The sequence below is a fragment of the Phyllobates terribilis genome, unplaced genomic scaffold (assembly GCF_046119375.1).
Source record: "Phyllobates terribilis strain yellow unplaced genomic scaffold, ASM4611937v1 Scaffold_5__5_contigs__length_657084704, whole genome shotgun sequence".
In the NCBI taxonomy this organism is placed as follows: domain Eukaryota; kingdom Metazoa; phylum Chordata; class Amphibia; order Anura; family Dendrobatidae; genus Phyllobates; species Phyllobates terribilis.
In genome coordinates, this window is record NW_027362765.1 from 128148426 (window position 1) to 128162055 (window position 13630).

Here is a 13630-nt window from a genome sequence, read left to right on the forward strand (position 1 = left end):
CAAACTTTTACACACAACTGTGTGTACTAACATTTTTAGCAGTATAACTAACAAAGTAGCACTCTGTAATGCTAAGTATGCAAACATGAAATATATGAAATTTGAATAGCATTACTTCTCAAGATAATAGAAATAATTGAGAAACTTTTTAGCAGTATGTAACTCCGATATATTCTAGATTACCATTCAATGTCATTTTGCTTTTTATCATCAGCATCATTTATCCTTACCTTACATAACTCCTTCTTGTGATACACCCATGATGTCATATGTGGGCTTGTAATTCAATGTATAAGCTGGGGGTCTGTGTTTGCCCCTCATTTATATAAAATCTTTATATTAGACAAGTACAGATACCTGCTTGCGTTGAGCTAGAGAAGAATGGAGTGTAAAGACCATGTGTTCTCTGAATCTTTGAGATCCCCGTTAGACGATTAGAAGACTATGGGAGTAAAATGGGACTATATCCCAGATATAATTTTTTTTATAAGTGGCTATTCCCATGTTAGCCTTTCATTACTAAAACAGGAATACATCCATTCATGTGCCCCCCACAGGAGGTTTCGTTAGAGAAACAGCTGAGTACGACTAAGCGACGCTTTTTGCGTAACTTCAGTTTTTTGAGTTACGGAAACAATGTAGCCACGCTTGGATGTTTCAATAGCTATAGTCGACACCTCGATTTTTCTAGGTATGTTTTGTGAGAGGTCAATATGCTGGGAGGAGGAAGAGGTGAGCTGTATCTATCACCTATTGTGAATGGTGGATCCTGTATTATCTATATGTAGGTGTTATCATTGTAATCCTGTCCTGTCAGCCTATTATGAAGCTCTGTTGTCCATATTAATATTGCAACATTTTATATTTTTCAATATAGATACGGCGTTTTCCAGGGAGAAAAATTGTTAAAGCAACTTGAAATAGTAAATGATATACAACCCCAATTCCCCCCAAAATTGGGACATTGTTTACAAAGTAAAAAAAAAACAGGAATGCATTCATTTGGAAATCTCTTATTTGTTCTGTTGTGAATAAAATATGGCTATAACCCAGGTCAGAAGTTGAACATTAGACATTTTATAATTTTATTTGAAAAATAGTAACTCATTATAAATTGATGGCAGAAACACATCTCAAAAAAGTTGGGACAGGGCCATGTCTTTCATTATGTAACATCCTCTCTTCGTTTTACAACAATCTGTAAACATCTAGGAACTGAGGAGACTGTGACGATACAGCTTCTAATCTTAATCAGCCAGACATCTAGATTTGGTAAGCCAAGAGAAATACCCTATTGTGTTTGTGTTGACTTGTGAATGTATATGTGTTTCTATGGCAGGTCAAGAACGACAGACCAGTATTTGTGTAACCCTGATTGTTGTCTTCTCTTGGTTCTGAAACAATGATGTTTGTTACTATGCAAATTGCATATTATAATAAAGCCAGCTAGATGTTGATTTAAAGAGCCCCCCTGCTATTCCAGCTGTATGGGTTGATTAAAGGCTCAAACAATGATACCTGAGCCCTGTGGAATAATGCCCTCCCTAACCCTTGCCCTGTGGATGTGTACTTGAAAGGACAGTTGAGCTATTTAAGGAACATATGCCTCTGTAGCAGGCAGATTTGAAACAGAATTGAAAGAGAATTTACAAGGAGAATCAAAGATCAGACTCTCTTCAAACCATCAGCTTGGTAGCATGGCTTTATCCAAAGAGACACCGATTTGGATTCTACATGATCCCAGCCTAAGGGTATATGGCCCTGACTAGAAAGATACGGATCTGCTCCATTGACCATCAGAGAGCCCATGGATACATTTGGGGAGACCAGGTTGGGACGATGAAGTCACCTGGCACTATGGATAGGTTGTTCGGGGTTGCAAGGTGGGACCCTTTGGTCTCCTGGAACCCATAGAGACATTCAAAGATTTGGACCAGCCAATCATCTGGCCCCATGGAAACTCTCGGAGAGGCCAGGTTGGGACCCTCGGGTCTCCTGACCCTGTACCTTGATGGACTGTCAGCTTCCTAAACTTGCCACTACCTTCTCTCTGTGGGGAACCGCCAAAAGCAGGGGGCTATTAGTTGAGGTAGATGGCTTTGGAAGTCCCAAAGTTGCAGCTGTTCTATCTCAGGCGGGCCGGCGGAAGGGTGAGATTGTGTAATGTTGTACCATCTTAATTATTTGCTGGGACTGTTCTATCTGTTTATTGCCCGTTTTGTGGTTCAATAAAGTATTGCCACACTGTTTTACCCTCACCCTGTGTTTTCTGAATAGTATTGTGCCCACGGAAGACCCCTGGTCTTCACAGAGACTAATTGCTAGAGATTTGGGAGAGTAATGTTATCCCGTTTTTGTCTGATGTCAGAGTCTCTCTGCTCAACAGTTCTGGGTCGTCTTTGCTGGATTTTTCATTTCATAATGTGCCAATGGTTTTCTATTGGTGAAAGGTCTGGACTGCATGCAGTCGCTTCATCACCTGAACTCTTATTCTGCAAATAAAGGCTGTTATAATGTGTTACGGGTCCGGGTGGTGGAACCTCTGTGCTTCGGTGCAAGGAGGGACCAGAGGGGCGTGACTAAGTGCCTACTCAGCCTGACCAAGGTCGCACGGCGGCTCAATCGACTCCATGAACCAGGGAGGGACCAAGCAGGGGGACCAGGTGCCACTCTGGGACCGACCTTGTGTGAGAGCAGGCGACTCCCACGGGTCAGATGGCAGGAACTGACCGGTACAGCGGATGAGCACGGCAGGAAGACTGATGGGTGGTCCAGGTAGATAAGCAGGCTGGTTCGGCAGATAGCCAAACGGGTGCTCCGGGTAGGCGAGCTGGCAGGCACGACAGGTAACTGGCAGGTGCTCCAGGTAGGCAGGCTGGCGGGCACTACAGGTAACAGACAGGTGCTTCCAGGTAAGCAGGTTGGCGGGCATGGCAGGTAACTGGCAGAGGTGCTTCCAGGTAAGCAGGCTGGCGGGCAGAACTATAGACTGGCTGGCGGGCTGGACTGTATTTTATTCACAACAGAACAAATAAGAGATTTCCAAATTGCTGCTGGGTCCTGTATGAAGTCTGGGGCCTGTCACCTGCTGGGGCCTGTCACCGGCTGGGGTCTGTCACCTGCTGGGGCCTGTCACCGGCTGGGGTCTGTCACCTGCTGGGGCCTGTATGAAGCCTGTGGCCTGTCACCTGCTGGGGCCTGTATGAAGCCTGGGGTCTGTCACCTGCTGGGGCCTGTGGGCATGTCACCCGGTGGAGCCTGTGGGCATGTCACCTGCTGGGGACTGTGGGCCTGTCACCTGCTGGGGCCTGTGGGCCTGTCACCTGCTGGGGCCTGTGGGCCTGTCACCTGCTGGAGCCTGTGGGCATGTCACCTGCTGAGGCCTGTGGGCCTGTCACCTGCTGGGGCCTGTCACCTGGCTGTGAGCGGCGTCCGGCGGTGAGGCAGAGGAGCCGGGGCCTGTGCCGGGCTTTGAGCGGCGTCCGGCGGTGAGGCAGAGGAGTGTGTGCGGCTTCCGGTGGCCGCCGCCATCTTCCTGAGGCCGTGATCTACAGGGAAATGGCCGCCGAAGCTCCCGGGCGGCGCATGCGCCGCCACCGGAGGCCATTTTTCTGTATATCACGGCCTCAGGAAGATGGCCACGGCCACTGGAAGCCACACACACTCCTCTGCGGCATCGCCGGACGCCGCTCACAGCCCGACACAGGCCCCGGCTCCTCTGCCTCACCGCCGGACGCCGCTCACAGCCCAGCACAGGCCCCGGCTCCTCTGCTTCTCCGCCCGACATCAGCCACTCCAGCCCAGGTACAGACCCCGGCTTCAGCCGCATGTCACCTCTGCCACCGCTGGAGGATCCTGCGATCCCCGCTCCACCACCACCCATAAAGGTTCAGAGTATAAGACGCACCCCCCCATTTTCCTTCCAAATTTGGGGGATAAAAAGTGCGTCTTATGGTCCGAGAAATACGGTACTCACCTCTCCGGTCTGCTCCCGGCGGCGTCCTCTCTCCTCGGCGTCCCACGGTGTACTTGTAGGACCTGCGGTGACGTCATTTAGTCAGCTGATGGTCACGCGACCGCTGACGTCAGCGGTCAGGTGATGGTCGTGTGACCATCAGCTGACTAAATGACGTCACCGTAGTTCCTGCAAGTACACCGCGGGACGGCGAGGAGAGAGGTACGCCGCCGGGAGACCGGAGAGGTGAATATACAGGTTTTTTTATTTTTAACTTTTTAATTCTTGTTTTTTACTATAGATGCAGAATTTAAAGCATCTAAGTTGGTCACACAATATAAATCCATGCCGGTTGCATGGATTTATATTGTGTAACCAACTTGTCAAGCACTTTTCCAAGTGATGCTCAAAATCGCTTGGAAAAGTGCTTGAAAAAACGCATGCGAAAACGCATGTAAAAACGCTTGAAAAACGCTTCTCTCTGGCAGAAAAAACGCATGTAAATCTGCATGCGTTTTTTTCTGCCAGAGAGAGGCAAAAATGCTCTGCATTAAAACGCTGCGGTCAAAAATCCGCAGCATGTCAATTAATTTTGCGGAAACGCTGCTCTTTTGCCGCCATTGACTTGCATTAGACCGCATGGAATCCGCATCACTGTATATGTTGATGCGCTTTTCATGCGGTCTAATGTGCGGATGGTACCCGGGTGTGGAGGAGAGGAGACTCTCATCCAGACCCAGGTACCATTAAAAAAAAAAGAATAAAATAAAAAATATATATATTCTCACCTTCTGACGGCCTGCGCTGCGTCCTGCTGGCTTCCCGGGCACTTCGCGGTTGAATGAAGGACCTTCGCTGACGTCAGAGTCATGTGACGGGTCACGTGACGCTGACGTCGGAAGGTCCTAAAGTCTTCACTGCCGGCAGCCGGGACCGATGAAGCAGGACACCGGGGGCCATCAGAGGGTAAAGTATATATTTATTTTTTATTTTTTGACATTCACACACTATATAAATCCATGCTGGTTGCATGGATTTATATAGTGTGAAGTTGACAAGCACTTTCCAAGTGATGCTAAAATCGCTTGGGAAGCGCTTGTCAACCCGCATGCGGAAATGAAAGTGAAGACCGCTTCATTTCCGCATGTCCCTGGCAGGAAACCGCATGTACAATCCGCATGCGTTTTTTCCTGCCAGAGAGATGCAGAAACGCTCAGGAAAAAATCCTGAGCATTTCTGCATCGTGTGCACATACCCTAAATCTGCTACGTGGGCTCATAGCCTAAATGTTCTTGTCTGCCGGGCGGTAATTCAGAGTGTAGCAGAATCGGGTAAAGAAAAGAGACCACCTGGCCTGGCGTGGATTTAATCTTTGGGCGTTCTGCAAATAAGCGAGGTTTTTGTGGTCAGTGTAGATGACCACCGGGTGCAGAGCCCCTTCCAGCAAGTAGCGCCACTCCTCCAGTGCTAATTTGATGGCCAGCAGCTTTCGATCTCCTATGGAGTAATTGCGCTCAGACGAGAAGAGCTTGGAGAAGAAGCCGCAGGTTACCATTCTCCTGGACGGGGACTTCTGGGTGAGCACCGCTCCGGCTCCGGAGGAGGATGCATCAACCTACAGGAAGAACTGCTTGTTGCAATCCGGACGGTGTAACACAGGGGCAGAAGAGAAGGCTTGTTTAAGGGAGACGAAGGCCTCCTCCGCTTCGGAAGTCCATTCCCTGGGATTTGCTCCTTTACGGGTGAGTGCGGAGATGGTAGCAGTCAGGGAGGAAAAATGAGGAATGAAGAGGCGATAATAATTTGCGAAGCCCAGGAATCGCTGAATCGCCTTCAACCCCTCCGGACGGGGCCACTTTAAGACGGCAGAGACCTTCTCAGGATCCATCCGCAGACCAGTCTCGGAGATAATATAACTTTGGAACGGTAGAGAGGTCTGCTCAAAGAGGCATTTCTCGACCTTAGCATATAGGCGATTCTGCCGGAGCCTTAGCAGAACCTGAAGAACATCCCTCCAGTGTGATGGCAGATCTGGAGAGAACACCAAGATATCGTCCAGGTATACCACTACGCAAGAATACAGAAGATCACGGAAGAGGTCGTTAAAAAGCTCCTGAAAGACGGCTGGAGCATTACAGAGACCAAAGGGCATCACGCGGTACTCGTAGTGACCATCCCAGGTGTTGAATGCCGTCTTCCACTCGTCTCCCTGGCGGATCCGGATCAAATTATACGCCCCACGAAGATCGAGCTTAGTGAAGATCTTCACGCCTTTAAGGTGGTCGAACAGCTCCAAGATGAGATGTAGGGGGTACTTATTTTTGATGGTAATCTGGTTAAGACCCCTGTAATCGATACAGGGACTTAGGGAGCCGTCTTTCTTCTTGACGAAGAAGAATCCTGCACCAGCCGGAGAGGTGGATTTCTGGATAAATCCCCTAGCAAGATTCTCCTCTATGTACTCAGACATGGCCCGGGTCTCAGCCAGCGACAAGGGGAGGAGAAGCGCCAGGTACCAGGTCGATGGGGCAATCATGCGGCCTATGAGGTGGTAGTGTCTCGGCTTCCTTTTTGTCAAAGACGTCCGCATAGGACCAGTAGGGTGCCGGCAGACCAGGTAGATTAGCCAGAGTTGACGCGGGTCGAGCTGGACTAACCGGAACCAGACAGGACTCATGGCATTCCTGACCCCAACAGAGCACTTCTCCAGATCTCCAATTCAGGACGGGCTCATGTCTTTGTAACCAAGGTAGACTAAGCAAGAGGGAGTGCGAGAGACTGGACAGCACAAGAAAGGAGATCTTCTTCGAGTGCAACATTCCCACCTGAAGGGTTACAGGCTCTGTGATGAGTAAGATGGTCTCTGGAAGAAGCCTCCCATCCAGAGAGGCAACCACCAATGGTTCAGCCAGGCGTACAGTAGGAATCTGACACCGCTCCACAACTGCCTGTTGAATGAGATTCCCAGCGGCTCTGGAATCCAGATGGGCAATCTCGAAGAAGCGGGTCTCACCACTGGAAATAGAAACAGACAGAGTCAAGGACGGAGAGGAATTACTCTTGCCTAGGACGACCTCTCCGAGCGGTCCTAGACACTGGAGTTTCCCGACCTCACCGGGCAGGAACGGATCAGATGCTCTTTACTGCCACAGTAGAAGCAACTCCCCTTGGCTCGGCGCTTCTCCTGGCGAGATTTGACCATCCTGGTTTGGTCTATTTGCATGGGCTCAGGCGAACATGCTCGGGGAATTGCTGGTTGGGAGGCTGGCTTTTGGAATACAGGAGCTAGACGTGGAAATCTTCTCTCCCAGGTAGTCTCCTTAGCACGTTCCAGAAAAAGGAAGTCAGTCCGGGTAGCTAATGACACCAGGTCGTCCAGGGTGGAAGGGATGTCACGACCGACTAGCTCATCCTTGATCTGTCCGGAAAGACCCTCCCAGAAGGTGGACACCAGGGCCTGGTTGCTCCAGGCAAGCTCAGATGCGAGGGTTCGGAAATGTATGGCATACTGGCCCACGGAGAGACTCCCTTGGCAGAGACGGAGAAGTGAGGAGGCAGTAGAAGATTTTCATCTGGGCTCATCGAAGACCTTCCGGAAGGCAGCGAGGAAAGCCAGAAGATTGGACACCAGGGGATCCCCTCTCTCCCACAGAGGGTTTAGCCATGCCAATGCCTCCCCGGTGAGGTGGGACATGATGAACGCCACCTTGGCCCGGTCAGAGCGGAACTGATGTGCCAGGAGTTCAATGTGCAGCGTGCACTGATTTAAGAAGCCCCGACATAAGACAGGGTCACCATCAAAATGTGGAGGCGCAGAGAGCCGGGGTCCACAGCCGGGTGCCATAGCGCCAGTAGGTTGAGGTGCCACTCAGCTGGAGACGGACACAGTCGGGGTGGACAGCGTGTCCAGGCGGGAGTTGACAGTCCGCAGATAGGACAGGATAGTCTCCTGTTGGGATCTCTGACGTGAGACCTCCTGGTACAGGTCAGAGAGTGAAGGAGCCTGGGGGCCACCGGGTTCCATGGCCTGTAAAAATTGTTACTGGTCCGGGTGGTGGAACCTCTGTGCTTCGGTGCAAGGAGGGACCAGAGGGGCGTGACTACTCGACCTGACCAAGGTCTCACGGCGGCTCCATCGACTCCATGAACCAGGGAGGGACTGAGCAGGGGGACCAGGTGCCACTGTGGGACCGACCTTGTGTGAGAGCAGGTGACTCCCATGGGTCAGATGTCAGGAACTGACTGGTACAGCAGATGAGCACGGCAGGAAGGCTGACGGGTGGTCTGGGTAGATGAGCAGGCTTTTAGACACAGTTGTTCACAGATTGGTGAACATCCGACCATCTTTGCTTTTGAGGGACTGTGCCTCCCTTCCATGCTCTTTTTATACACAGTCAAGTTGAAAATTGACCCTCCAGCTCTTTTTCTTAGTACCACTTAGTTTTCCAGCCTTTTGTTAACCCTGATCTAACTGCCATCAATTTTCAAATGAGTTAATTGTTTCAAGTGAAATTGAAAAATGGCTAACATTCAGATTTTGATCTGTGTTCTGTTATGAATAAAATGAGAGATTTCCAAATCATTGCATTCTTGTCTTTACACGTCACATAGTTTACCAACTTTTTTGGAATTGGGATTGTCCAATGTAACTTAAATAAATTTAATTATAGAAAGTTTTGATCTCATTTCCAGCCATGCAGCAAGATTGGTCTTGCCAGATCAAAAAAAAAGTGCTATTTCTGGCACAGCTATGGATGCACAATGTGCATATGTCTGCATCCAACCGAAATATGGAAACCCAGCTTGTTTATAGGTTTATTTATTTTATTTGCTTATATAGCACCATTAATTCCACAACACTTTACAGACATTATCATCACTGTCCCCATTGAGGCTCACAATCTACATTCCCTATCAGTGTGTCTTTGCAGTGTGGGAAGAAACCCACACACACAAGGGGAGAACATACAAACTCTTTGAAGATGTTGGCCTTGGAGGGATTTGAACCCAGGACCCCAGCGCTCCAATGTAATAGTGCTAACCACTGAGCCACTGTGCTATCCAGGTAATTTTTGGAGAAAAGCATTTCTTGAATAATATAATCTTATAGGTATTCTATTGGATAATGAGGCCTTCGATTCATTACCAAAGACATATATAATGGGATATGTTAAGTATAATGATTATACAGAGACGTGTTTGTGTAGTAGAACTGCACAGGAATGTGACACTGATAGAACTATATAAACACACAGTAGTAATTTGTCTCTGTCACTCAGAATATTTAAGGCTACCCCAATACTCATTAGGATATATAACTGAGTTGTAGAGTAATCCACAGTCCTTGGGGCCTTCCGTGCCATCATACAACATTGTTCATACCTTGTATTTATACTTAGAATTCTGGTTTCCTTAAAGCCGTTGTGTCAGTGGCCTGCAATTAACAGAAGTTGTCACACTGCGGTTTATGGCCCGAGGTGGAGTGTGTAAACACCTCTCGTAACTGGCAGTACCATGCCGCCCGCCTGCTCCCTCCCGTACTGCAATCACGCTGGTTTCACTCACTGTTTGTAATTGCTAAGGTAAACTATTTTTCTCTTGCCACGTCCCAAGGCATAATGTTAAAGTTTGCAAGTGACACTGGAGCTTACAAAACACCCCTGTGATTTCCCAGCAACTACGTTCAAAGTCTGAAGACTGCTCATATCCATTGTAAAGCTGTACTGCAGTTCTCTATGATAGATAAAGTCTCAAATCCATAAATTCAGATTCTCAGATCTATAAATCCAAACACTTATATTTTGCTTTTCTTTACTAATCCTGTAATGTTTTTCGTCTAATTTTTGGAAAATACATTGAATTAAAAAATATATTATTAATACTTGCCAACTATCCCATCAAGAAAGTTCCCCCAAAAAAGGAGATCTTTTATACTCTTAAATGAGTCGATGAATCTCCTGGGCCCCACAACAAAAAAAACCCTTCCTGAAGGGTTTTTTTTGTGTCCTGGCATCTTCAGGACATAAGTTGTGGAGGGGCCAAGGAATGAGTATGGAGGTGTATGGCATTGAAAAGTATTACGGCTTACAACAGAACATTTTTAACTGTTCCGTGCACATGCCGCTCTGCAATCCATCTCCCACATGCCAGCAATCTAAAGTTGGCAAGTATTGTATTATTATTAGTTTTTCATGTAACTTTTCTTCAGAGCTGTGGATCTGTTAGTCAAACTTTGAAAATTTCTCCATAGTCCAACTCCAATTCATTTTTTTAATTATTATTATTATTATTATACTTTTTTTATATACTGCCATCATATTCTGCAGAGCTTTACACACATTTTCATCACTGTCCCCATTGGGGCTCACAATCTTAATTCCCTATCAGTATGTCTTTGGAGCGTGGGAGGAAACTAGAGAACCCAGAGGAAACTCACGCTAACACACGGCGATTCCTTCATGAATGTCTCAGGTATAATAATTACTAATAACAATTTATTATACTAAAATAGTAAATGGGAGACTTAGGTTGGATCAATCTTATTACATTTTAGATTCTTGAAGATGGAATTGATACGTTTCTATTAACCCGACTCCACCCAAAGTGCCTTAGACCCCGCAGCACTCCTCTATAGGATTCACTCTTAGGTCTGCATCAGACTGCATAATATGAACCTGGATCAACTGAACAACGCCTACTTATTATTTTGGGGACACTGAGAATCCACACATTACACCTGTAATGACCTCTGACTATGATGTCAGAGTGAGTAATTTTTTTTCAATGGCCTTCTGATCTTTCTAATAAGTCCTGAGTGAGTATACAGACAAGTATTCATACTGATTCATTTTAGTTCAAGTAACTAGATGTCAGTCTTTAGGAGACAATTAATTATAATTTTTAATGTTTTTTTTTTAATTATTTATTTTTTTATGTAGCTACATATGTTTGTTTCTAAAATATATCCCTGGTGACTTCCATATTCGAAACACACTGCATGCTTATTGTCAAATTCAAGATCCATGTTAAATTAAAGTTACAGTTCCTATGGGACCATACTGTGCCTCTGATTTTACATGTGGACAACGTAAGGAGGTATAGGCAGTGCCTACAGAATCCAGGTCATCAATTTGCCATGAAGGATCTATTCTTTGCCTTGTGTTTGCCCTAATGGTGGGGCAAAAAACGACACCACTGCTCTGCCACAAAAGTATCAGCAAAAATGGCATGTTAGGTTATCTCCAAGGATAAGGCAGTTAGTGAATAATAAAATCATGGGATATTATTTTTCCATAAGAATCGGATAATAGGAGCCATGACTGCAATTGTATAACTCATTTCCAAAAAAAATTACACCAATTTTATCACAGGAAATTGTGGCTTATGTCAGTAGCAGTACTATGCTCAGGCAGCATGTGCAGTGTTAATAAACATGGTGGACATAAAATATCCTAAATACTATATGTTCAATGTTTAGCATAGTCTCGGGCACCATGGCAGGTAAGGAAAAGTTAAATTCCAAAAACTTTCTAAAAAAAAAAACCTACATGCCACTTCTCTAACAATCCCCTATATACCAGATCAACCACCTCCTGTCTGAAACCCTTCCTCCCTCACAACCATGAAGTGTACTTCGAGATTATGGGTTCCTTTAGATGTAACATGTCTGATGCGGACTCCTCAAAGCAAATCCGTAGCAATATATAGTACATTACATGTGGATGGGACTGTCATGACCCAATCTGCATGTAACAGATGAAATTCAAGCTGAAATATGAGAATGCTGTAGATTAACGGATTAGCGTGCCCATTCTTGTGCGGAAATCATGCTTTTTTTTTCTTTTTTACAGTGGTTTAAACTCTTTTTAAAGTATAGTAACTGACCCAAATTTTGCAGCTGTAATGCTGCAGATTTGCTGAGAAATCCTTAGTAGACAAATCTTGCATAGTGTGGACTTTGACTAGTAAGAAAGGATGTCATAAACCTGTGGGTCTGGTAAAGTTGAATATATTTTACAATTATAAAATATTGGTGTCGCACTCGTCTGTCTGCCAATGTTAGGAAATATCGGTTACAGAAAATTAGGAGCTTTTAAAATACTACAATTACCAAAATGCAGAAAACATGCCAGGCATGAACTTGCCATACATAGACCAGGAGTGTAAATTTGAGAATAAATTGGTATAATAAAACTTCTGTGTAAGTAATCAGTTTTTGTCATGATCTCATTAATATTTTTTACTCAATGTCAGTACTCACAGGTGCACAACCACTATTATAGACTTATATAGAACTTCACTTCCTGCAAAGCTGTTTGCACTTGAAATACATAAGACATTATAATAATTGCAAGCAGGTGTCCAAAATATGAGGAAAGCAGAGCTATGGAAGATATAAAAGGGTTGAAGCATAAAGGACAGAAGTTATCACATAAATCAGGTCAGTGTGGGCCTGTGTGACTGTGTGATATATTCATTGCTCCCTCTACTCCCTCATCATATCATGCCATTACTTGGAACATATCATCTGATTCATGCTGCATGAACTTCAGCCAGCCACAGGACCACTGTGTCAGGCCACAGTGGTCAAATTATTTGAACCACACATCATCAGATGGTTTTCTGATGACAAAAAGTTAAAGTCACTTGGTCGACTACTGCGGCTATTGCGGTCCTGTGTCTGGTTGAACCGCAGTCATCACCTATGGTACCACTGCTGACGATGGAGCGGCCTGCTCTGTATCCAAGAGAGTGACAACAGAAAAATATGATTTATTTTGTAATTCTTATGTGACATTCAGAAGTAGTGCTGTTGCTTCAAAAGCATCCAGCAACTGTTACAAATAACATAAGGACAGGAGACAGGAAGTGTTGTGCTTCAGAAGCATCCAGCAACTAGAGGAGTTCACACAGTCACAGGAGACAGGGAGTGTTTTAGCAGAGCCCCAGGGAAATTGTGGGGAACTTGTTATTGTAGTCTGGCTGAAGCCAAAGAGAAAGGTGGTGTGTTATCTGTATCTGACAGAAGGCAACTGAACAGAATTCAGATCAGGAGAGACACTAAACACAGGTCAGATAAACTCCCTGAACTAACAGTGCAGAGTACTATTGGACAGGAAGATAAGGACTGTAAGGAATTGTGTCACAGGGATCATCTCCCTCATCAAATCCCCCCCCCCCTCCATCTCCATGCAGGATAAAGAATGCTGTGTACTACTGTGTCCTTGTGAAGGAACAGCCTGTGGTTGTGTATGCATAGAAGTGTGCTGCTAAGAGATGTAATCTATGCTGAATTATGCTACTGAAGAGACTGTAATACTGTGCCTTTTGAAGAAACTACTGCATTGTTACTGGAGCCGGTTGCTCAAGAAACTCAGACTGTACTGTAATGAAGATTATTGCTGTAATATCCCTGAATTGCGCTGGCTGTGCTTCAGATTAAATTCCAATGTTAAACTGTTGAAAAAGACTCTTGTCAGATGTGTCTGGTCAGCAATTTAATCTATTGTGTGCCTGAGAGAAGCTGCAGGCTATGGTTGCCCTGAGTAACGGTTCCCCCAGGATTCCAAAGAATTCATGAAACCCGTCTCACCCTATCTGAGCCTAGTGGCGTGCGTGTAACACTTACATAACCCCAGGAAATGATAATCATAAGAGCTAACACTGTACAGGAGA